The sequence below is a fragment of the Lingula anatina genome, chromosome 4 (genome assembly GCF_051362555.1).
Source record: "Lingula anatina isolate TDL-2025a chromosome 4, LinAna3.0, whole genome shotgun sequence".
Taxonomy (NCBI): Eukaryota; Metazoa; Brachiopoda; class Lingulata; order Lingulida; family Lingulidae; genus Lingula; species Lingula anatina.
In genome coordinates this window covers 6,310,210-6,336,196 of record NC_141770.1, presented here as the reverse complement: position 1 = coordinate 6,336,196, position 25,987 = coordinate 6,310,210, and the positions used below count along the sequence as shown (strand labels likewise).

The 25,987-nt window shown below is 36.2% G+C and overlaps 1 protein-coding gene and 1 long non-coding RNA gene across 2 annotated transcripts in view; both read left to right on the top strand.

Moving 5' to 3' along the window:
* Positions 1-25,987, top strand: part of LOC147762152 (uncharacterized) — a 235,377-nt gene that overhangs the window by 81,117 nt on the left and 128,273 nt on the right. The window lies entirely within an intron of this gene.
* On the top strand, positions 23,376-24,692 carry LOC147762155 (uncharacterized). The gene is made up of 2 exons (XR_015333691.1): positions 23,376-23,868; positions 24,242-24,692. It is a non-coding gene; the product is annotated as an uncharacterized LOC147762155 (long non-coding RNA).

Genomic DNA, 25,987 nt, shown 5'->3' with positions numbered 1-25,987 from the left:
ATTATTATTATTATAAAAGTTGTAATAGGTGATGTGCAAAATGTCTCATGTTTATTCTTGACTTTCTTTTCTTCAGCTCGACTTGAACCTTTGGTTTTCAACTCCTAGCTCGTCCTTTTCTACTTCTTAGTCTGTCGCCTTACCTACTGAGCCACTGTCTCAGTTCGCGTTTTTCCTCATTCGTATGATCCTCTTATAGTAGTTTGAATTGTTTATTTGGGTTTATTTTTACAAAAGGTAATTTGCTGGGACCTAGAAGCGCCAGGAATCGAACTGGGGACCTTCTGTCTCAGAGGCAAGCGCGTTACCTACTCCTCTAAGTGTTCCCACCCACCGTCCCCGGGTAGACTTTCTTCTTATAGTAAGCAAATAAAATTTCTAATAGCACCCCTTTGTAATTCCAAAGTGCCCGAGCCAGGAATCGAACCCCAACCCCAGGCTTTCACTGAGCCATGTAGCCATCAGTAAAAACACTAAGACATTTTGTATATTCAATAAGTGTTTTATTAAGAGCAATACAAATTGCTTTTATGTATTCAAATATTTATAAAACATATACCTGTAAAATATCATCGTCTTCAGTCTTTTTATTACTACAAGTTAAAAAGCGTTTAGTATCTAAAAGAATATTATGATATTATAGTATAATATTATGATGCCTGCATTTAAATTCACTTGCAGGTGTAAAAAATATAACATTCTTATATATTCGACTTGACAAATAAACTATTTACCACACTAATGGTCTTATGTTTGTTCTTAACGACAAAAACAAAATATTTCAACTTCTTCAATAAAAAAAAAAAAAATAAAATAAAAAGGTGGATCTAGTCTCCGCCCTCCCCGAGGAGAGAGACCCATTCTGGACTCACATGATCAAGTCCTCAAAATACTCCATCTCGCTCCAAATGTCAACATCTGACCCCTTTAAAATGTCCTGGATCCGCCATTGTTTTTTTTTTTCTATATAATAATGACAATTATGAGATTTTTATTAAATGCTCTGTTTAAAATTGCACGCTTTTTTCAGTCAAACACTTATTGTTGGGAGCAAAAAACGGATACGCACTTTCGTTATGTTTGGCAAAAAAAGTGTCAAAAGTCCTACATAAAATATATATATATATAAATATATATATATACAACTTTTATACTAACAGCTATTGACAAACTGGAAAGACTAATGAACATTAGATAGTAAAGTGAATATGAAATAAAAAAAAATTCCTTGCAAAAACTACTTAGAGAACAAACTACATGTTCACTTATGAAATTTGGGCTAAAATCCAATGGGCAGATCACGATATTTCTCATATTTCCTATAGTCTACTACATCCATTTTCAATTAGAAAACAAACTACATTTACATGAAATCATGCTTAAAATCCAAGGGACAGATAACGATTTTTCTCATATTTCCTACATCTATTTTCAATTCGAAAAAAAACCTTCTGAACATAAATTCGAATAAATTCGAATGTACATCAATAATTTCTGCATCATCTGGTCGATAGAATGATGCTGTTAAGACAGAATTGCCGAAAACAGTTAAATTTGGAAAATAAAGCAATTTTCATTCCCATAAATGTATTTGTTCAACTGATTAATGGCAGAAAACATATATTTCAGGATAAAACTTGTACATATTTTAAATTGTAAGAACTACGTTCAGAGATAAGTAAAACACGAAAATAGTGTCTTTTCCATCATATGAATGGTATTTACATGTACGAAATCAGCTTTTCAAGAAGGGATTTTTCTCAAATAGAAACGAAATTTCTTAATTCTACATACTTCACCTGAGAAATAAAATAATCGATCTTGATTCGTAAAATGGCATCTCTTACTCAACAAGACAGCAAATACTCAAATTTCAAGAGACGATAATCCTTTTTTTCCTTCTGAACATTGAAAGAAAGACACACAATGAGCGTAAGTCGTCTCATTTTTTATTTCAGTACATTTAGAGAATGAGACTGAAGTTTACTAAAAACAGAAATTAAGAGTTCGACACCGGACTTGTAGAATTTATAAATGGATTTGATAATGTGTTCATTGGTGATTTAGGTGAAATTGCTGAATATTACATAAAATTTGTGTATTTTAGCGTACTTTATTCTCATCCAAACTAGAAAGTCACCCCCTGCTGTCTTGCTGAAGAATACCACAAATAGTACCATTTCACAAATGTCACGTGTGACAAACTTAACACTACGATAGTATACAACATACTTCAATACAATAAAGCAATTTTTCAACTGATGACCATGTTTTCTGATATATCATTACGTTTTAAATATGTTACATATAATTAGCAAATCACCTCAAATTCCTGATGCTATATTGATAAAAAAAACAAAAAAGATTCCTGTGGACAGAGCGTTTTCAAACCCGTTCAGAACAGCATTTCGGGTCATCAGTTCGCCCCCTATGCATTGAATGGTTGATCTTATAACATGTCACACAGAAATCAATACAACTACAATTTAGCTCACACATTTTATTGAAATGAAATATTAAATCTTAATTTACGAATCTTGCCAATATTCGAAATGAAAGTGTATTACTATATCCCCTTAATACTTGAATTATGTTCTTTACTTAGGAAACGGACGTTTATTACTATACCTATGTCATATTCTATAATTCCACTACCAACCGCTCACTAAATATCAACATGCCAATAGCCAGACTCTCACAAGACATTTCACAGAATTTTCCCCTCCTTGGCCATTTCTCACGGTAAACTTCCACTGCCACTACTATTTCTACCGAAGAAGGTCAAAATACTGAACATGAAGTGCAACTGCATCTTCCTTTGTTTTATGAGACGTGATGAGATGAAGTGAAGGAGGAAATAAATGGTACGTGGGGAAAATGTTGGGAAATGATCAAAAACACTCTTAAGCTTTTCAAAAATAAATCACCAAATACCTAACATTGGTTTCTTAAAACGTTATATTGATATGGCTGAAATTACGATATTCGTATACTTAATATCTAAGCCGCCTTTGCTCCACTTCCTGATCACTCAGCACCGAGGCAGTGACGTCTCCTTCCAGGCTGTCCATCCCATTACATTCATGGTAGGGGGAGGTGGCAGGCTGAAGTGACTGCCTTTTCTTTTCAACTCTCACCAATATTTTACGGATGGAACTTCATTTGAACTTTACAACATTAAAAATACATTGGACGACGTTTGTGTTCCTATATTTAAAAAAATACCCGACGAAAATTAACTTCAGATCCTTATCAACCCCAAATTGAAATATTATGTAGGTCACTTGCTTTCCAGATATGACTCAATAAGGTCCACTGATTTGAATATCTGAGCAGTTTTTGTTGTTTGACCAAGTAGACCTTACGATAGAGACTGCAGTGTTTTGATTCTGATGCTGTCTCAACCATGATTGTGACGGAATCCACAAAATACCACCCCATTGTGTTAGTAAAGACATAACTCGAGGCGGGGAGGGGGGATAAAAAGTTCAGAAAGAAATTACCTAATAAGCCATTGAAAATGACATTATGATATTTTAGTTTAAATTAGATGTAGACGAACCATTCAATAGAGAAAGTTGGATTCAAAGGAAATATGATGAAATAAAACGGCACAAATATTATGGGGGGAGGGTATGATGATGGTATAAAAGGTTTGGGAAAGTCGGGGAAATTGAGTTTTGACTGCGTTCGGGTGTTTACTTGTTGTCCTTTAACTTGAACACACCAGGTTATACAAACTTTTACAACTTTTCATTCCCATAAATGTATTTGTTCAACAGATTAATGATTTATCTTTTCTACTTATGTAACTACCGTATGTTTCAACTCTAGTAATTCACAAAGATGGACTTCTAATTCAAAGATGACGTCTATTGAGAAAGAGCGCCATTACTAAAAACGCAACACTAGAAAATTAACTGGCAAAGCGTCAACGCTACGAAAGGAACTAAAATTGAAATAAGTTCCAGCAAATGTTATGCTGTTGTTATGCTAGAAAATCACCGTGACGTTATAATTTAGCGTGATTTACTCTATCAAATTCTTCCTCTGAAATGTTGCCCCAATGAATAAAAAATTAAGCTTACATACTCGTCTATCATGTCTTGAAATTGAAATTTCAAAAAATTAAAAGAGAAAGAAAATATCGGCATTTTTCATTGAAATTAGCGTTTTTACACACAACGAACGCGACGCAACGTAATGGCGCGTGAAAAAACGACTTAAAATCCCTACGCTGTCAGTTAAAGATGGAACATTAAGTGCCGACAGAATTTACGTGAAGTCAAAGTTTGCTATTTTTGAACTACACAAACCGTCGGCTATTATTACATCAAGTATGTTTGCCAACTTGCACGAAATATTGCACATTTTCATTTATGCACTAGGGCCTATTTGTGCAATTATTCAGAATACATCAGAAAACATAAGAAGTGCTAATGAATGAGATTTAGTGCTTCTGCCGAACTATCCCCATAGGTAATGGGATAAAAAGAACCGTACAGATTGCGGTTTGAAGGACAGAATGATAAGTTTTTTAATTAAAAAATGATTTTTTTTCGAAATGAGATATTTGGGACTTCACAAAGAAATCTCAACAATATTTCAAAAATGTTCCAGTAACATAGAAAGTTGGGCTAAGGGCGTGAGTGTCACCTCTACCTGAGGTGTGCAAAAAGCCGAATACTCGATGAAAGCCACATAACGGAGAACGAAGACTGAAATATCGGAGCGCAAATATTAACTTGTTTTAATTATTGATAAAAACAGGCTGTTAGTATGACCAAGTTGTAAAACAGCCGATGAAATTCTTGAAACATTGAAAGACTTGAATTGGAATATAATAAAGTTCTTGATTTGCCGGTTTGATTTTTCTATATCATCAAATGTATAGTCAAACTATTTTCTTAGCAAACAGCTAACAACACATTTCTTACCGAGGCGGTACTTTCCAAAGTATAAAAAAAATTGTTTGTGTGTGTGGGTGTGTGTCGGGGTGGGAGACCTACATGTAGGTCGTGCGCGGGAATCTTTCTCTCTGGCAATTGTCAATGTTGACAGGTATGTAATGGTCCGGGAGAATAGAGGAAGTTGACTTACAACAGTTTTAATGCTACAGTATTTGACCTCTATCTCAACATGATTGTGACGGTGTCCATGAATTTCATCATATTGTGCTAGTGAAGACAGCGATAAATGACAGGAAGCTGATATGATCATTTATCTTATAATTTCTCCGGTGTGTCATTATAAAATGTTTTTAATGCTCGAAACATTTTGTCCTGAATGCACCTATTTCAAAAGTGTCCAAACGTCATGAATTTCATTTATATGAAAAAAGAGTTCCATGTAACAGTGGTAATCGTACCTGAGGCCCCTGCAGGCGATGTATGTTTTTTTCTCTGTGAATTCACGTGGAAACGTTGTCCAGGATCGAGAAGCTATCTCTTTCTAAGAAGCTAATTCCTTGTAAAATTTTACCTGTATATAATAACACGCTTCATATTAATGATCATGGGCCTATTTGATCAATACTTTCATCAAGCTTTATTATTTTCTTATTATTTCCTTAACAAATTCCAGTCCTGGGGGAATTTTTCCAGTGCGGACGGCTCCTACAATTTCTTTGTAGAATAAAAGAACTCTAACATCTCGTGATTGATAGATTCCGCACACCGCTGTGGTGAGACTGTGTGGAGTTGGTTGAGTTTGTGGCGTACACGATCACCAAGAACCTCCCCCCTGAAATTCTCGTGGAATTCAACATGTTAAGTGATCAGCCCGAGGCCGAGGTTAAATATGGCACAATGGGTCGCTGCACTTGTACACAGAAACTCTATGGCATGGAAGTGTGTTGACCCGGATTGAAAGAAAAAGGAAATAAGGCACAGGATAATTACCCACAAGAGGAAAATAGATGAATAATAAATAAATACACGATAATGAATTAAGTTTGCAGTAATACATATGTTAAATCCCAGGTCAAAATAGATAATACAGACTTGACATTTAATATGGAATATTTTTTTCCAAATCATTTTTCATCAGTTTTTTCCTATTTTGCTGACTGATAAATGAAAAAAAGGATTAAAATCGTGTTTTAATAACTTTGAATTATCTCTTTGATGTCATTTTGACATCAGTTCATTAATGGAATTCGCCAGAGAAGTAAACAAAAACACATTGCCTATTCTATGTCATACGACAACCATTAAAAGAGATATTTTGGATCTCCATATTTTCCAAATTATTGTCTGTAAAAGAGTTACACGCTCCACAAAGGACCTTCATGTCAGTGTCTAGTCACAGTAACGGTTGCTGTTACACCTGACTTCTTCTGGCTGCTACCAGCGCTCTCAAGTGGCAAAGCATTCCTTGGGTTAGGTTTTTAGAGTTCAATCATGAATAACATTCCAGGCATCGGTCAAAATCTGTCCAATTTGGTCCAGATTTGTTGTAGGACATATAGACCATTGATTTGGCGAGTAATGGCCTACCCACATATTGTCTATGTGGTTCAAAAATGGCGATTTTGATGACCAAGGTAGCTGCTTATTCCCTTGGTTCTCTACGTAACCTGCTATTAAAAGTGCTCTGTGTGAACCGGAAATCTCACCACACAACCTAAAATTGTTCCTAAGGTGCCCCCTATTAAATGATAGTCAAGTGGTTCCCAGATTATTCCTTTATTTGATCTGGTTCAGGTTTTCGTCGATGACTACCATTGGTGTTTTGGCACCAATGTGGTATCCACTCCAAATACTGACGCTGTTAATGATCTTAGTCATTTTAGACGCCGCACACGCTTCGTCGTTGGCCTCTTCTGGATGTCTGTAAACTCTATTTTGACTAATTGAGCGGTACAGGTGAAATCTGACCTCAATAAATAAAGCCACGAGGTTTCAGTGTTCAACCCAGAAACGGTCAAAGTCCCCAGTTCATGAGAGAAACATACAACGATGTTTTGCTGTTTACAGTGGGTTCCTCGGAGGTCGTCTGGAATTTTAACCTGCTAAAACCAGTTTGGTGTTCGATAAGGGCCTTGAAAAATGCGTTTTGGTGGCAATTTACCCCTCATTCTGAACGGACTGGGTGGTTTTTGTCTAGTTGCAACAGCATATCCCGAAAGACAGTGGGTCCTGTGCCCTGGTGGTAAGATATCGATACATTGGGTGTGGCCTCTGTGTAGGTATATCAGTCTGGGCATTACTCTATAAAACTATGCGGACCGTTTCTTTTGGCGCGATTATCTGTCTGGCAATGTCGGACTTTTTCGCGCCATTCTGCCACAGATTAAGAAATTTGTAAAGCAATGCATAGCTCATTTTACACACTGCAAACCCGACCGCTTGCATGCAAAATTTCAAATTCTTCTATGCAGTAGTTGCCGACATATGGATACTTTTTTGACAGAACCATGCTTTGCCAAAGCCAAGCTTTGACCAGCCCAAAGGAGCACTACCCAGATGAATCACTGCATATTACATAATGCAGCAGCGCAACAAACCTGGTATTCAGTTAATTGGAAACGACACACCTGACTACACACTTCTCTATTCACATATCTTATATGAGATCGGACTTTTTTGAAAAAAGAATGCATTTTTACCTAGGCATACCTTCGAAACTGAAATATTCCATATTAAATGTCAAGTCTGTAATTAGAAGTATTAAAAACCACATTAAAGATAATGTATTGGTCGTTTTTATACGCACTTTGCTTTTCTGTGACGATATTCAATGGTTTCGTTTGGTGTGTCATTTCAGCTTTGACTTGCTCTGTCATTTCCTTATCTGCATTGACTGAAAATTTGAGTTGTGAAATAAACCCAGTGTAGTTGCTTCCAGTAAAAAGACATACTCAGTTTCTACTCTATATTCACATATTAGTACAACACAAATTTATGTTCGCAATAAATGTCCTCATGTCTACCTTTTTTTAATCATCAGCTTGTGATGCAAATAACGAAATTCAGAGAAAGCAGACGCGTTTATTATGAGTATCTCCATTCTTATGATTTCGGTTTAGAGATATTCTGTAAGTTATCATTCTTGCATAAGAAAGCACTCTTTCAGTCTGACCTTAAAAGTTTCCAAAATTAATAAATAAATAAATAAATAAATAAAATAAAAGTCATTTCCATTTACATCACACATACCTAACACTGTATTTCTTTATTTCTATATGATAAGGACAGTAGGCTGAGAAAAATATTTGAAGGGGCGGGGGGTGGGGATAGGAGCTTATTCCCCTCCCCCACCCGCCCTACGTTTTCAGCCACGCCATTTCTTAGCGGAGAAGAGGATGATGGACCCTGTTCATTTCTTTACCCCTTACATATTTATAAACAAGTTCTTGATATATTGCATCGAGGACCGAGACCCCAGTCAGTCGATGGCCAACTTCAAGTGAGTGATTTTTTCGTTGCCCCCAACCCCTTCTCCTACTCGGCGATTCAATGTTTGCACTGATGTCATAATTGCCTGCAGCTTGACAGACGAGATACTTACTTGACATGGAACACCCCCTGACGTATTTTACTGATAAGGTTGGACCTAGAGGAGTGGTCAGGAACCCATTACAGAGAACGACTTCTCACTGTCCTTGTTCATCCCCTAGCTTCAGGTTAAACATACCATATCTCATAACATTGGTTTATAGTCATGTTATTCAATTGATGTTTTCATTCTTACAAATTCATTTGAATGTGGGCAGAAATTTTGCTATTTTACAGAAAGAGCTTATATTGTTATCATGGTGACGATGTGGTAAGTGTGCTTGTAAATGAAATGAGCTAGAGGATTACGTGGGCTTCATTGCGGCAGTTGCCCCTCTCCCAAAATCTGGGCTTCATGAATATTTGAAGACAATGCACAAAATGATGATTTAGACTAAAACGAATGACGGGAAAAAGACAACAATGAACAGAAATTACGGTATCTTTTATTATTACTTTTAGTGTTGGTGTTTTATTGTAGAAAATGCCCTCACCAATCTTTCATTGCTTTATTCGTTTTTTATCAACGTATTATGATGGGCCCGGGAATGTTCAAGTTGGAGCATTGATACAAGATCTGTAAAAGAAAAAAAAAATAAAGAAAATGGCATGAAGAAGGTTTAGAAAAAAAGGTGTCTGGCAACCCCAGTACACGCTTTACGTATTTCTGTGAGAACAACTCAATTTTTTTTCACGAGGAGGGCGCTGTCATCCATCAAGAGAAGAACGGGTGAGGATGATACAGCACTATTGGACCTATTCATCTGTTCGGGTTTACTGTATCTCTTGCCTGTAGTAAAACAATTTAGTTAAAGCATGGGCAAAATAACTAATTATGACCAAGGTTAAAGCTCATGTTAGGATTTATAAATTAATTAAAATTAATTAATTAAAATTTCTTTATCCGCGTCAATATAACCGTCGTCTCCAGTATTGATTTCGTCAGCACAAGAAGTTATAAAGAGAACTTCTTGGTCAGCAGAGGAATCCGGTAGAATAATACCGCGAGCTCGCTCTAATGTAAAAGTAATGATAGATAAAACAATCGCCATTTTATGCTAGTAAATTATTTATTTTCGAGATAGTCTGATACATGCATCGATGTTTTATATTTATTCCGTCTCTGTGGAGCAGCAGCAGAAGTCTTTAAAGAAGTCCTTAAAGGAATATTGTGTACCCATGGGCTGAGTAAACCTGTAGCAACTACCTACAGGTCAGTCTACTTGTTGTGTACAAGTAGTATTGCGGGGATTTTGTCATTAATGAGCAGATATGAAGTACAATGGTTGGTCCAGCTCGAGATTCGATTCCTTAATATCTGTGTAAAAAGTGACACTGTTTCGCAATAAAATAAATATTTTTGGCGATTGATTAACATTAACATTAACATTAACCTCCCTGTAATGTAAACGTATTCGCCGTAGCCCGTACGACGTTAAAAAAAACGCACGTATATAATTTCATCGCATGACACACTTTTCTAATGTAATCTAGGCATAAGAGTTAATTGTGAAATCTGATAACGGAAATAAAATAAAAATTCACTACTCCGGTAGATTTGAGATATCACTTTTTGGTGTTTTTGATATGATAATTCTGCTGAATCTAGAGTATTTTAATCCAAAAACAGTTACGGATGCCTTCAGTCTTGGACATAATAACGTTATTCGTTATTAAGTCCAAGCTTCAGTGTAATACTGTATAGATAGACCGCCTCGTAATAAATCGTAAATCCTTCACTAAAAACAGCACAGTTATCTTTGTTTCTTGTTGTGTTAAAGTATTCTACTAGTTTTTTTTATCGAAAATTCATAATAAAACCATGCTAACATTCTTACAGGGTTATCACAAAATACACGTAGAACAAAAAATATACAGACTTGACATTTAATATGGAATATTATTTTCCAAGTCATTTTTCATCAGTTTTTTGCTATTTTGCTGACTGATAAATGAAAATAAGGATTAAAATCGAGTTTTAATAACTTTAAATTATCTCTTTGATGTCATGCTGACACCAGCTCATTGGTTGAATTCGACAGTGAGGCAAACAGAAATACATTGCCTATTCTATGTCATACGACATCCATTAAAAGAGATATTTTGGATCTCTATATTTTCAAAATTATCGTCTGTAAAAGAGTTATACGCTACACAATGGACCCTCATGTCAGTGTGTAGTCATAGTAACGGTCGCTGTTACGCCTGGCCTCTTCTGTCTGTTATCAGCGCTCTCAAGCAGCAAGGCATTCCTTGGGAAAAGTTTTTAGAGTTCAATCTGGAATATTATTCCAGGCATCGGTCCAAAATTGTCCAATTTGGTCCAGTTTTGATGTAGGGCATGTAAGCAGTTGATTCGGCGAGTAATGGCTTACCCACATATTGTCTATGCGGTTCAAATGTGGCGATTTTGATGACCAGGGTAGCTGCTCATTCCCTTGGTTCTGTAAGTTATCTGCTATTAAAAGTGCTCTGTGTGAACCGGCAATCTGACCGTGTAAACTAAAATTGTTCCTAAGGTGCCCCCTATCAAATGATAGTCAAGTGGTTCCCAGATTATTCCTTTATTTGATCTGGTTCAGGTTTTCATCAATGACTACCATTGGTGTTTTGGCACCAATGTGGTATCCACTCCAAACACTAACGCTGTCAATGACCCGTGTCACTTTACACGCGGTACATGCTTCGTCGTAGGCCTCTTCTGGATGTCTGTAAACTCTGTTTTGACTAGCTGGGAGGTACAGGTGAAATCTGACCTCAATAAAGAAAGTCACGCGGTTTCAGTGTTCTACCCAGAAACGGTCATGGCCCCCAATTCATTAGAGAAACAGACGACGATGTTTTGCTGTTTACAGTGGGTACCTCGCAGGTCATCTGGTATTCTAACCTGCTAAAACCAGTTTGGTGCTCGTTAAGGGCCTTGAAAAACGCATTTTGGTGGCAATTTACCCCTCGTTCTGAACAGACTGGGTGGCTAATGTTTAGTTGCAGCAGCGTATCCCGAAAGACAGTGCGTCCTGTACCCTGGAGATAAGATTTCGATGCATTGGGTGTGACCTCTGTGTAGTTACATCAGTCTGGGCATTACTCTATAAAACTGTGCGGACCGTTCCGTTTGGCGCTGTAATCTGTCTGGTAATGTCTGTCTTTTTCGCGCCATTCTGCCACAAATTTACAAATTTGTAAAGCACTCATTAGCTCATTTTACGCACTGCAAAACTGACCGCTTGCATGCAAAATTTCAAATTCTTCTATGGAATAGTTGCCGACATACGGATACTTTTTTGACAGAACCAAGATTTGCCTAAGCCAAGCATTGACCAGCCCAAAGGAACACTACCCAATTAAATCACCGCATTTTACATAATGTAGCAGCGCAACAGACATGGAAGTCAGTTAATTGGTAGCGACACACCTGACTACACACTTCTCCATTCACAAATCTTATATGAGATCGGAGTTTTTTGAAAAAAGAACGAATTTTTACCTAGGCATACCTTCGAAACTGAAATATTCCATATTAAATGTCAAGTCTGTATATACAGGGTTACCACTTAATATGGAATATTATTTTTTGGCGAATAAATTTTCTACAAAATATTTAATTTCTCTCTAACTACTTTAAATCCAAAGCTGAGGTGTCACTCCATGTGTAGCCAGATGTGTTACCTAATTACCACACAACTCTCGAAACAATTGATGCAGGCAGTTGCATGTTCTGTGGTCAGAAATGTGAGGGGTGGTCTTTTCGGCAATTTCTGCCCTTGTATAAAAACGCATGGGTTTTGTCAATCTTTGGAGCGTGTTTAGAGAAGCAACAAAGGGATCGCCCTGAAACTTGACAGGTACCTTAGTGAAGATATGGTACGACAACAAGGCAACGCAGCTTACTATAGGATTCTTGCTCTCAGAGAAAATAGCCAGAAACGGACAGCCATTGCCATGTAATTCAACATTTATCAGGAACCGTTTGTGAAGTCCTCTAAAGAAATGCTGCTACAGGGGCACCTACTCCAATACCTCGACCAGGGTGTCCGCTTATCACACCAAGAAGACAGGATCGCCTTCTCCTTAGTGGACGCCGTGCTGGTCGTACAAAGACAACCAGTGTCCTCAGAAAAGAGAGGCAGAATGTCATTCAAACGCCCGTTTCAAGGTCCCACGTGAACAAGAGATTTCTGCAAGCCGGTTATTTTGCACGAAGGCCAGTAGGGAGACCACTGTTAACAGCAGGTCATATACAGCGACGTCTGCAAAGGGCTGGGGACCACGTGCGTTTGCAGCCAAAACACTGGAATCATGTTGTTTTCAGTGATAAGGCCAGATATGGATTTTTTAGGGTTGATCATCGAATCCGTGTCCACCGACGTGTACGAGGGGCATAAAACAATGATTGTGTACTGCCTAGGGTGCAACCAGGGGATGGTAACGTCTCTGTTTGGGGAGCATTTCATGTCGGTGCCCAGAACCAGTTGGTTTTTCTAGGAGGCAACCTCATCCAGGATTCCTACAGAGACGTTCTACAGCAAACAATGCTTCGATTGGTAAGATTCATCTTCAGGAACAACTTTGTGTACCAAGACGACTGCGCAACCCCACATCGAGGCCGCAGAATCACTGTTTTTCTTCAAAACCAATGGGTTCAGCAACTGCCCTGGCCTGCAAACTCTCCAGATATGAACTCAATTGAAAATCTGTGGGCGGAAGTAACTCACAGAATTAATAGCTATGGTCCTCGGCCGGTAAATAGTGATGAACTGCGACAGGCAAATATCACTGCGTGGAATGATATCCCCACCCAAACTCTAAAAAACGTGTCACAGGATATGCCATGTAGGATGAGGGCGCTGCAAGCGGCTGCTGGAGGTCATACCCGCAATTACTGACTTTTCATGATTTACTGTAGTGAGTTCTTTGACTGTGTAACATATCACTGTCCGTTTTCTTTAATATCTTATCTTAAAGTTTATATTGACATCAAACTGTTGATATGGTTTTCTGGGGGTGTTCCTTTCTTTTGAATGGCATCTTATGTCAGATTTAATAATATTGACCAAAATTTCTCACAACAGAAGACTGGATGTTATTATCACTCAGTGACATACTTTTTTAATGACTCAAGCCAAAAAAAAATTAATCAGCACTCAAAAATAACAATGATAAAAAATATTCCATATTAAGTGGTAACCCTGTATATATAAAATAAAAGATATCAGGGAGAGTTTCGTCAAGTCTTATGTATAGCCAAAATATCGGAAAGGCCTGTAGATTACTATTATTTACACATACTCTTTTCATCAGCGAGTTTCCAAGACAAAGAAATTTAGGTTACAAATGTACGACAACTAAAATGTTCATAAAATATATCCATATATGCAATATCATATTTTAATTAAATCTTAGATGATGTAACAACTTGATTTTGTTTTTAAAAAATTAAAGAACTGAGAAAAAAACAAATGTTGTGAGAATTCTGACTCAAGACTGTTTACCAGTATCTTTGACAGTATGTCTACCTGTATGTATGGATATGATATGATATTTGGTAATTTGAAGTAAAATCTTACATAATTTGATGACTTGAATTTGTTAAGTTTAAAGAAAGGGAAAATGTTGTGATAAAGTCCGATTCGAGACGGTTTATGTTGATCTTTGTTGATTGTTCCTATCACCTAAGAAATTTAACCTGCTCTCTCTCTCTCCCCTGTGTGTGTGTGTGTGTGTGTGTGTGTGAGGGGTGTGTGTGTGTGTGTGTGTGTGTGTGTGTGTGAGGTGTGTGTGTGTGTGTGTGTGTGTGTGTGTGTGTGTGTGAGGGGTGTGTGTGTGTGTGTGTGTGTGTGTGAGGGGTGGGGGGTGGGTGGGTTTGTGTGCGCGCGCTTCTCAAAATCAATTTGCTAAGACATGATAAAAGGAATCTTAATCAATCTTATTGGGGAATTTATGATAACGAAATGTGCAAAAGACCTCAATGTTATTATCTGTTTTGTATTAAGTATTTGTTGGACTGGGCACTACAAGTACCGCTGGACATGGAGAGAGTGCCAACAAGAGAAATGAGGAGCGATTACATTTTGCGGTAATTTTTTCTTTATATCATTTTGATATTCAAAGAAGTATTGATCATTGTAATTGGGAAAGAATGCAAAGCTGGCCATATGAGTAACAGCTAGTAAGCCGTTGATAACTGATATCAGGGGCATATCACCACTGCACGAGTCCCATGTTATATTCAGCAATGTTGAAAAAAAGTACAGCCTGTTAAAAGATATACAAGGTACACTTACAGGTACATTTTTATGTGGTTTGAAAACTGAAATAAATACACCGACCGTAGCTGGGTGGGGGGGGTGTAATATCCTTATCTTTATTAGTTACTATCCTGGTCTGTCCTTTAATCAGCGTAGATGTGCACCACAGGACTACAGTATAATCCAGGGACAGATTTAGGGTGGGTGTCAGGGGGGTCCTGACCCTCTCTTCAGTTTCTGAAAAAAATCAATGGTCCCCTCTTGAAATTAGAATTTCGACTAGCTGAATCATAATTCTAAACCGTACCAAATGGCACCGTTCGCCCTCTTAAATACCAAACTTTTTCTGGGCCCTTCACCGGGCCACCCACCCCACGCCAAGAGGAGGGGGGTCGGCTTCGCATCCGCGAAACCCCCCACCTTTATAATAATCCTGAATCCGCCCCTGTAACTTGTTTGCAATTTTCATTAAAAATAAAAGATATTTTGGTCCCGACCTTTTTTTTAATAGCGTACACAGGTAAGAACACCAAAGCAAATCACCTGTAGTTTTTCCTCTTTTTTTATTACTTATTTCAACTGGTGCGGCGATAGTGGGTACTCGAGGGAGGGGGATCTGGAGCACAATCTTAATAGAGTTCTGATAATTTGACCACAAATCCATCTTCACACATATATTTGGAGACTTATTGATCACATGGCAAAGTTTTTGTTTTTCATTATGTAAGGCTTCGATCACATGCAATGTCTATTTTCTAAATTCTATTTTCTATTCGCGGCATGTGTTGTGATCACGGTCTGTGCCCTGAATATCCCGCGGCGTAATTACTGGCAGCGCGAGCCAATTACTATAAGTTACTATAAGTAACTGTCTCGCGCTGCCTTACATAAGGTTCACATATTGACATGTTCTATTCTCTACGGTACACTGCAGTTGGTGGCAAACACCACACAAGAGAGCGTCTGTTAAACCCCCTTTACACTGGATGGCGTCTTTTTGCATCCTTTGTGCGACAATAAAACTGGCATCGCTGTGGTCGTGTAGAAAGGAGGCACAAGCATCGCTTTGGTTGCAGAGTGAATGCTCAATGATCGGCCAGTTGTCATCACGTAAAGTATTTTTCACTCTCAAACGAGGTCGCACTGAGGGACGCAGAAAGGACGTCGTCCAGTGTAAAGGGGGCTTTAGGGAATCGGCATATTACATTCACAGAATGGAATAATAGTCTATCTAAGGAAATGTGTATTTACTTACACGTTAAGTGTTGTGTTGGGAAGGGGATAGATATCTTTGAGTCTTTTTTTGTAAATGCAATGAAAGATATTGATACCCCCTTCTCAAAATAAGAAGAATAAACAAATGCTTCCAACTTGACTTGTTGCCATATCAAACTTGAGTTTATTTACAACAAACAGCTAGGCCTATTTTCCGCACTTAAACAGTAAGAGAAGACTAAAAAACTCATTTCGACAATCCAAAAAGTCTAATGAAAAATGTAATTTTGACACAAGTCGAGGCGATTTTAAGTTTGAGCGTAATTTACTTGTTAATCATGAACATTATTAAGAAGCGCGTTATCAATTTTTATAATTACAAGTTATCTTAAAAATTTCCCCGTGAACCACCACGACGAGGAATCGTAGTGACAAAGAAGATTTTAAATTTTGAAATCTTTTTATTTCTGGATATTTTAACTGTTAGGGCCTATGCCCAATTTTCGCTTAAAAAAAAAAAAAAAAAAAAAAAAAAAAAAAAAAAAAACAGAAAGACAATATCCCTATAAAATTCACCCTTGTCGAACACAAATAAATAGAAATGCAGTCACAAATTTAATGGAAAATTTAGACATGCATTTTTACCTATATATCATTATTTTAACCTAATATCTTAGGTGTGCGATTTTCCCCCAAATGTCGTGTCGTCTGCAGTGCATCTCGGAAACGCGTTTACTATCTATTCTTTACTGGTAGAATGATTGCGTTAGTGCAGAAACTTTCTTTCTCACCAGATAACAATTAACTGAAAACTTTGATAAGATTTTTTTGAATCACCATTAAAATCACCAAGGTCATCAAGATCATCATCATTACAAATCTCTGATATGAACATCACTTCCGGCCAGTCTTATATTACTTCAGAAGACCTAATTTGCATATAAGAGAAAAAATGAATTTTTTTCTGATTTTGGCTTGTCTCTAATTTTTTAATTATTTTCAAAAAGTAATGTTCCCTTTTGCTCACGAATTGGGACACTTTTGATCCGCACACACTGTTTGTAAATTATGTAATTAGTAATAAATTTTATATCGCAGACGTGTATCACTCCACAGCCATAAAACTCGTTGTTAGCTGCATGGGTATAAAAGTAGGTCAATTGCCTGTATAAAATTGCCATACGATTATTGATTATTGAGTGTGGACCATTTTAGGGGGGAGACAGAAGTGGAAAATGTATCAGGATGCCAGCAAAATATTTTGGTTGCATAGGGTCACTGAAAGACAGAGTATGTGGCAAACTTTTAATGAAAAGATTAAAACTAGCCCAAATCTCCAGCTTCACCAAGTAGAACTTTATAGATACCAAGATCCCTCTCTTTTCCATCTGCCTCTCCCTAAAATTTTTCAGACCGCGTTAACTGTTCAGCTCCCGGGAAGCGCGAAGCATCCAGCGTGGTGGCAGACGCTGAGCTCTGCAGACGACACATTGCATTCACAAGAGGGGGTAAAGGTTTTCTAGGAATTTGTTGTATGTAATTACATCCGACGAATTACGTAATAAAGGAAAGAAAATTGGCTTAATTTAATTTATTTTTACTAAGTGCAGTGAAAGATACTGATATTACTTCTCAAAATTGGCAGAATAAAAAAAACGCAAAAAGACACCACCTATCTCCCCTAATCACCTGTACATGGCATATCCTATCCGTGAACTTTTGACCTCACGCTGAGTTTTGGAAGGTGGCTTGTTTGTATGGTATCAGTAGAAAGGGGGCAGGATGAGAGGGGAGGGGGGGGATTCTAATGTGATCCATCTTGTTCAAGAAGTCTTGATATTTCTATTTTGATTATACTAGAGCTTTATTTTTGGGTTCATGCACAGTATTAAACAAAGCTAGATTATTCCAACGAAGTATGTGGTTTTATACATGTTATATTTTATACAATAAAACATTTGATTTTAAATGATAGACCTGAACTGAGGGCGTTGGCAACGGGCAAGAGCAGTTTGTAAAAGATTTTAAATCCTTTAATCAATTTGAAAATGACAACAAAAGAATTGTATCAGAAAAAGAACTTGTTGCCGCTATTTACAATATTTTTATGATAATACATGTAACATGGCTATAGCAATAGTACAAGTAAGGTAAGATAAAGTAAAAATTTAGTAAGAATTTATTCAGACAAGAAAAATATTAAAATATAAATATAGGCTATTGTTATCCTTTGAGAGATAATACTAAAATAAAACACTGGACAATAAAAATTATGAACTAGGCCTAAAAGTGGAATTAAAATACTGCAGAGAGTCAAGAACTACTTTAAAAAGAGAACTTGCTGGATGGGTGGGATCCCCATATTTCGTTTTGTTGTTTTCTCCATTCTTTCTGTCAAGATATCATCCAGTTGAAGATCTCTCCCAATTATTTAACTATCAGTGTTAATAACATAGATAAGTTTTTTTCCCCGTTTCTCCCCTGTAACCAATGTAACCACCAGATGCTTCTACAGAGGCAATGATAGTTCTGCACTGACGACCCTAAAAAATAAAAGATGAAAATACTCTCAATATTGCACATATACATTATCTGTAAAAGTTGCAAGTGATCTAGAAAACCGTTTTTGTCTAAAGCAAGTTTGCTTTTCAAGTGAATTCCTAGGAGTTTGAACTATATATCTATTGTATTTAAACATGAACATACTGGAATATAAAACCAAAAGTGAAGTTGTCAGTAATTGAGCCGTATGGTAGGGTACATGTGTGTTAGTATGAGTGTTTATGTATGTATTTGAATATAGTTAAAAGTTTGTACCATGTATAGTTTATTTCTTAAGTTTAATAAATGAAATAAAAAAGAATTTGATAAAAAATTTGAGATAAACTTCAAACTTTAAAACTTAAATCAGAAATCAAATGTTGTTTTATTGGAAAAAGGTAATTACTATAGTGCTTCATTTATTGTAAAAAAAAGTCTTACTAAGCCTTATACCTGGTAATTCGTAATTTTCATGATTTTCAACTAGCATTGTTGGTGAGATATGCATAAAGTTTTGTTTACTGTGATTTGTAAATTAATGGTTTTATTTCCTGTGAACTGTGAACACCCCTCCCCAATGGTACCCTCAATTAAGAAAAGAAAAACAAAACTCATTTGATAAAAAATATTAATATTTTATTGTAAAATTTAGAGAATGACATTTTGCAGTTTTTTAACTGTCTTCTACTGAGGCAATGATAGTTCTGCACTGACGACCCTAAAAAATAAAAGATGAAAATATTAAAATATAATTCAGTTAAAATGTGTATTCAGTTAGGTGTAAATAGATGTTGTCAGTAACTCTACAACCACCAGCTCCTGGCTGCTGTGATATAATTAATTTACTGCTTTAATGTACAGTTTTACCAGCTGTTTGACATAATTTTCCTCTAAAAAACTGAAAGCTTACTTAGTTATGATACCATCAAAACCAAGAGACAAACAAAAAGAACTTCTCTATAAATGTATAATAAATCTATTCTTTTAAAAATACTGTTGACTTTTCTTCATTTCTTAATGTCTGAAGTGTTTAGAATTATTTAATTAATAATAATAATAATAATAATAATAATAATAATAATAACCATTTATGTTCGTGCCCTCCGTCTGAAGCAAGACGTTAACAGATTCAATACCCTCCTCCACCTAGATTGGCGGCGATTCTTTGGAGCTGAAATGTATAATACAATATTACTTACTAAGAAAGTTTAATATGTTTAATAAGTCAGTGTACCATCATATTTTATGTATGAAACTTCAATGAAACACTTTTACCAGTATTTGGAATAAACAATTCTGCCAATATTATTTTAAACTTGCCAAAAGCACAAACTGTGTTGGCACAACATAAGGAGTGTGTGTGTGCGTGTGTGTGTGTGTGTGTGTGTGTGTACATGCACAATTACATTCCATCAGTGTAATAAATAGACCCGTATTCTATTGGCCTTACTGTCTTACCTCTCCTTCATGTCCACTGTCACAGGTTTTGTGTCTTTGATATTGACTGAAGAAAGACAGGAAAACAAATGAAACATTTCATAGCTGTGCACAACAAGAATTCAATACATTACTTAACAAAGTCATCGATTCATTCAAAGATTTAGATCACTGCATGAACAGAGAATTTAAACTCAGTGTTTGTGCATGAGAGTCTCCCCCCATAAAGTCCATCTGTGTGTGTTTACATTTTTAAGTGTATTAAATGAATTCCCATTAAATTGTCCTAAGCTTATTGTCTTACCTTTTTCTTTGATGCCCTCAGCATCTGACACACTCTTCGTGTCTTTGATATTGGCTAAAGAAAAAATGATATCAAATAAAAACTTACCATTCCATATCTGTGCATGTTCAGATAGGATTCAGTATTACAATTTATGGAAGACACATTCAAATATTTAAATGACTTAAAAATAAATAATCTTCTTAAGTATGCTAAAGATTTTGCTTGAGCAACATGCTTGTGGTGTGTGTATATGTGCGTGTATGTGTGTTTGTTAGTGTATGTGTGTGTGCACGCATGTTTCATAAGTATATTAAAAATCATAACTATTTTACTGAGATTCCTGTCTTACCTATCTCCTCCATACTTAGGGTCTTTACAAGTGTTACATTGTTCTTGTCTTTCAGTTTGGTATCAACTGTGTGCGTGTGTGTGCATGTGTGCATGTGTGTGCGTGCATGCGTGTACATGCACAATCACATGTCATCAATGTAATAAATAGATCCCTATTCTATTGACCCTGTTGTCTTACCTCTCTCCTTCATGAGCTCTGTTACAGTAGTTGTAGTGTCTTTGACATCAACTGAAGGAAAAAAAAAGGAACACAAATTCAACATTCCATGCACATGCACAACAAGGATTCAATACCACAGTCAAAGATGTATTCAAAGATTTAGATCACTGAACAGGGAATAAAAACACAATGTTTGTAAGGGGCGGATCAAGAGAGATTTTCTGACAGTCTTGCAAATTATGTTTGTTGATCCATCCTCCATTGTGGACTGTCTTCTGACAAAAAATTAAATCCCCATCAATGTAAACTTCTGACCATCTTGCGGAAGACCCAGAAGATGGCCTCAATTTGCCCCTGTTTGTGTCTGAGAGCCTGTTTGTGTGTGTGTAAATTTTTAAAGTGTGTTAAATGAACACCTGTTAAATTGATCTTACTGTCTTACCTCTCTCCTCGCTGCCCTCAGCATCTGACACACTCTTTGTGTCTTTGATATCAGCTAAAGAAAAAATATTTTAATAATATTTTAATATTTAAAAATACAAGCTTAACATTCCATATCTGTGCATGTTCGAAAAGGATTCAGTAGGCCCATTACACTTTGATGAAGACACATTCAAAGATTTAATTGACTTAAAAATAAAGAAATTATCTTCTTAAGTATGCTAAAAAATAGACATTCCTTAAGCAACATGCTTGCAGTGTGTATGTGCATGTGTGTTTGTTAGTGCATGCGTGTGTGCAATTATATAAAAATTCATTATTATTTTACTAAGATTCCAGCCTTACCTAGTTCCTCAATGCTTTGGGTCTTAACAATTGCTACATTAATAATTATTCTCTTCTTTGGTATCAGCTGAAAGAACAGAAATGAATTTTAAGGAATACCAATTATGTGAGTATGTTGGAGTATGTTGGAGACAAAGAGAAGCGTGTTAGTCTGTTAATCTGATTGTATTCAGTGAGAGTTTTCATGGAGTTAGTGAACATTAGCTAGGTCTCCAAATTCATTGACAACAGCCCCTGAGGGCCCAGACTTGCACCCTGTGAATCAGGGTATTGCTGTAATTTTATTTCATGAATCCTTCCGAAAAGATAAAAAATGCATCAAGTTGATTGAATAGAGCAATGGTGTGGACTTACCACTTGTGTGGACTTCAGGCTTGTACATGTAGTCCCACTCTGGAATAAGATGGCACATTTATTTATTATTTACAAGTTATGATATACACTAAAATAAAGTCTTAAATGTATTTGACAATATTAAAGGACCATATCATCATTTTTCTAAAGTTTTTTTTATAGGATAGTGAGCTCAAGTAATCTTTTATTTCCAAATGTTGTACATGACAGATTTAAAAGGTTACGAGAATTATGAGTTCAAGCACCTTTTATTTCCATGTCCACTTCTCCCCAAGTACAGGTCACTTCCATGCTGTCCTTAGTGGTCACCTGGAGGCACCTGTTCCTAAAGGGTTCAGGCTCCCATGTCCAGCCAGACCCAGGGTGGTAAGGCTGAATAAATTTAAAGAATGAATGAATGAATGAAAAAACAAACAAATAAATAACTTAAAGATATGTTAATGTCTAAAATGTAAAATAAAATGTTTACTAATATATACAATCAACTGATAAATACACTAGAAGAAATGAATGAAGGTTTTAATAAATACTTAAACATATCAGACTTTAAATTTTCTTTTTCAATTTCAAAGAAAATCATTTTTACCTGAGATCATTATTTTTGTTCACACCTTTCTGGGGGTCCCATCCCCCGAGGGCAGTTCCCCTGCCCACCACTTTGGCCTTTAAATAGTTGTTGGTTAAGAAAACTCTTACAGTGGTCTTTGCTGTTCAAAGTAAAAAGTAAAATAGAAAGAAATACTATCAATATATCGTTGTTGATATTAACATTACAGACATTCAAACTGATCACTTCATTAATGTAAATAAAGAATAGGATATCTTAGTTTCTTATTATGAACAAATTAAATCTTTTTTTTTATTTATATAACAACAAAAAATGCAAGAGTAGTTTTAGGCCCGTTGTACTATAAAACACATGTGTCTGATTATACAAACACGCACACAACTTACGAGCACACTGTTCTTTTTTATTTATTTCATTTTCCATATCAGCTATCATCTGCAATATGTACAACAAATTAAAGAAATCATGTTAACGGGATACATAGAGGTCTGTATCTTTATTTGGAAGTTTGTGATGTAAACTACATTTAATTGTACCATTACCAGAATGATCAGCAAATCGTCATGTGACAAGAAATTTTTAAGAATTTTATTTAAAATATTAATTAATCACATAAAAAATCATGAACGACGGATAAAAAGGCGCTGTGTGGGCTTACATTGAACTTGCTACAGAATTTCAATTTTGAATAAAAAATAAAACTTACCAGCGACTGTAAGTCTATAGACATTGTCTCTTTGCTTTGTTGACTAAAACAATAAACAGGAATAATTATTGCATAAAAGAATTTCATTGGACGGTTCCTGTATAGTTTCCTTAACTTTAAACCAATCAGATTGACGCTCTCGACCTTGAGTCTTTCTACTAAATAGAAATCACAATATATCGTAATATATATCACAGTGCCTGGACACTGGTCATATCTATTGCGGTTCCAGAACTCCCTCCCTCCTCGCACGAGTTTCTTAGAAAGCAAGCGGGGAACCTGTTGCTGATACTGGCCGCAGTCCTTTACAAATCCTAAATCTCACCTCTTGCATAGCGCCATCTATACTAAACAATTTTCATATGGAGTAGACTAGGCAAAGGGTGACGCTGAAAAGTCGGAATTTTCATCAAACGTTCTGCACACTGAGTTTCACCATACATCAGGACACTTTTCTTAGATGGTTTTGTCATAGATTCTATTGACAAACTTAATTGGTGAGTTCAGGATGAGACATCTAAAGTGACGGATACATATGGTATCGACTGTGTCAGTTGTTCACTGTTCACATCACGATGCAATGTGCTGGTGAAGATTTTACAAAATGCTTCAGAATGTTGACGCTGCAGATTAAAAGCGCTCTTGGAGTTCTAGCAAGATTGCACGCAGTCATCTACTTCAGTTTTGCCATTCCCCTTTCATCCAATGCCTTATGAAGGTGAGGCAATAAAATGAAGAACTGACGTTATTCCTTCTTATATAATTTTTAAGTGGGCCATTTTTCTTGTTTCTTTTGAGTCATCTGTCTAAATAGTAATATATGAACTTAACTATGAACAACTAAAACTGCCCATGGCGTGTCCACTTACATGAACTAGCACTACCATCCAGAGTTTCAGAAAGCACCATAAACCCACCTCTTTATTAGTCTTATCAGTACTGGTACAGTGTATGCTTGAGCGTCGACTTACAACAACACTTTTTTTGGTAATTTTTTTTTATAAAATATTTCTTTGCAGTTTATTTGATGTAATTCTAATATTCTGAATCTTTAGGAAAAACCCTGGTCATTGACTTTTTGTCTTTTCCAGTTCATCATCTGACTCCACACTACACTGTACTACACCGTACTAGGAGGCACAGGACTATAATGCCACAATGGAACACAATGACTCCAGACTACTACACTGAACTAGGAGGCACAGAACTATATTAAAATAAAAATAATAAAACACAATAACCGCAGGCTTATTTTCAAGATGGTCAGATAACAACATGAGTTTCATGAAGCTTCATAAGTGGATTTCATTATCCTCTGGATCTTTACATATTTCAGTGAATTTTTGAATCTGTATTGCTGCTTAATCACAGCCTTTCAGCAAGTTTTTCATCTTGTTCAATGTAATGCCTGATATTTAGGTGAATTTGTGCTGCTAATGATGTAAGAATTTTAATGTAAATTACCCAGGTATCTTAATGCTTTGTCAAAGAAAGTGAAGGAACAGTTTTAAGACACTTGAAAATAAAGTAGATTGTTTTAAAGATGTATTTTTTATTGTCTTCCTGTGGATCACACATGTCATCCATATATGTTTGTATGTGGTAATATTGTTGCTGTATCAACTTAACTTGGAGATGTTACCACAGCAATGACTATAGCAATGACAGCAATAAGGAAGGGTGTAGTAAGTATTGCTTAGAATGAAGATGGATATCAAAGAAATGGGTTGTCAAGTAGTGGGTTCCTTACTGAAGCTGTAAAGATTGCTTGTCAATTTAGTTAACTCGGTGAATTAAGAGACGAGTAATGGGTGCATTTGACCAGAAAATACCAACTTCTTTGTTTGAAAATCTGATATAAAATTATGTCCCAGCTTTAAAGTACAGATATTGGTCCATTTCTAAAACTGTTGCAAAGCTGATTCATATACTGCTATTGAAAAAGATGTATGTAGTCACCTGTTATCAATTCCAGCATTCCCAACTTGTCCACATAGGGTGCCATTCACTCTCAGCAGGTTAGCTGTCATGGATCACATTTGGCATTGATAGCAAGAAGAAGTCTTGTATGGGTATATATTGTTTTCCAGATGACAGTTATAGGTAATTTGCAACCTCCTACACAAACAAACTCAGATCATTACATTTGCTGTTTTCTTTGAGAGTAAATATTACATTGCAATATTGAAATATTTCTTTTCAAATTGGTTAAGTCTCACACTTCTGATTATAAAGTTCCAATAAACTTGACACTTAAAATGAGACACAGACTACTGATCAGCTTATCACAGATTTTTATGTACAGACACAGATGTGTCTGTACATATTGCCATCACCTGTGTCTGTCGTCGCTGTCGTCGCCGATGCCGTCGCCGATGCCGGCGCCGTGCACTTTCCTTGTTAACACCATAAGTGGAGGGCAGTTTTACTTTTTGGCTTTATATTTACAGAGCTGATGAATATTCATAAAACGCAGGTCAAGTTCTAAAATCAGCATGATCGGGCCATTATTGTAGAAGTTATGCTGTTTTTTTCACTTTTCAGCATATATGCAACCCTGTTAACACATTTTAAGGAAAACCGTTAGGCCTGTTGTCATGAAACTCACAGGAGTAATCAATCTTACTAAAACGCAGGTCAAGTTCGAAAATCGGCATGATCAGGCCACTATTTTAGTAGTTATGCTGTTTTTTCACTTTTTAGCATATATGCAACACTGTAAACACAATATAAGAAAAACAGATAGACCAATTGTCATTAAACTCACAGGAGTGGTCAATCTTACTAAAATGCAGGTAGAGTTTGAAAATTAGTATAATCAGGCCATTGTTTTAGAA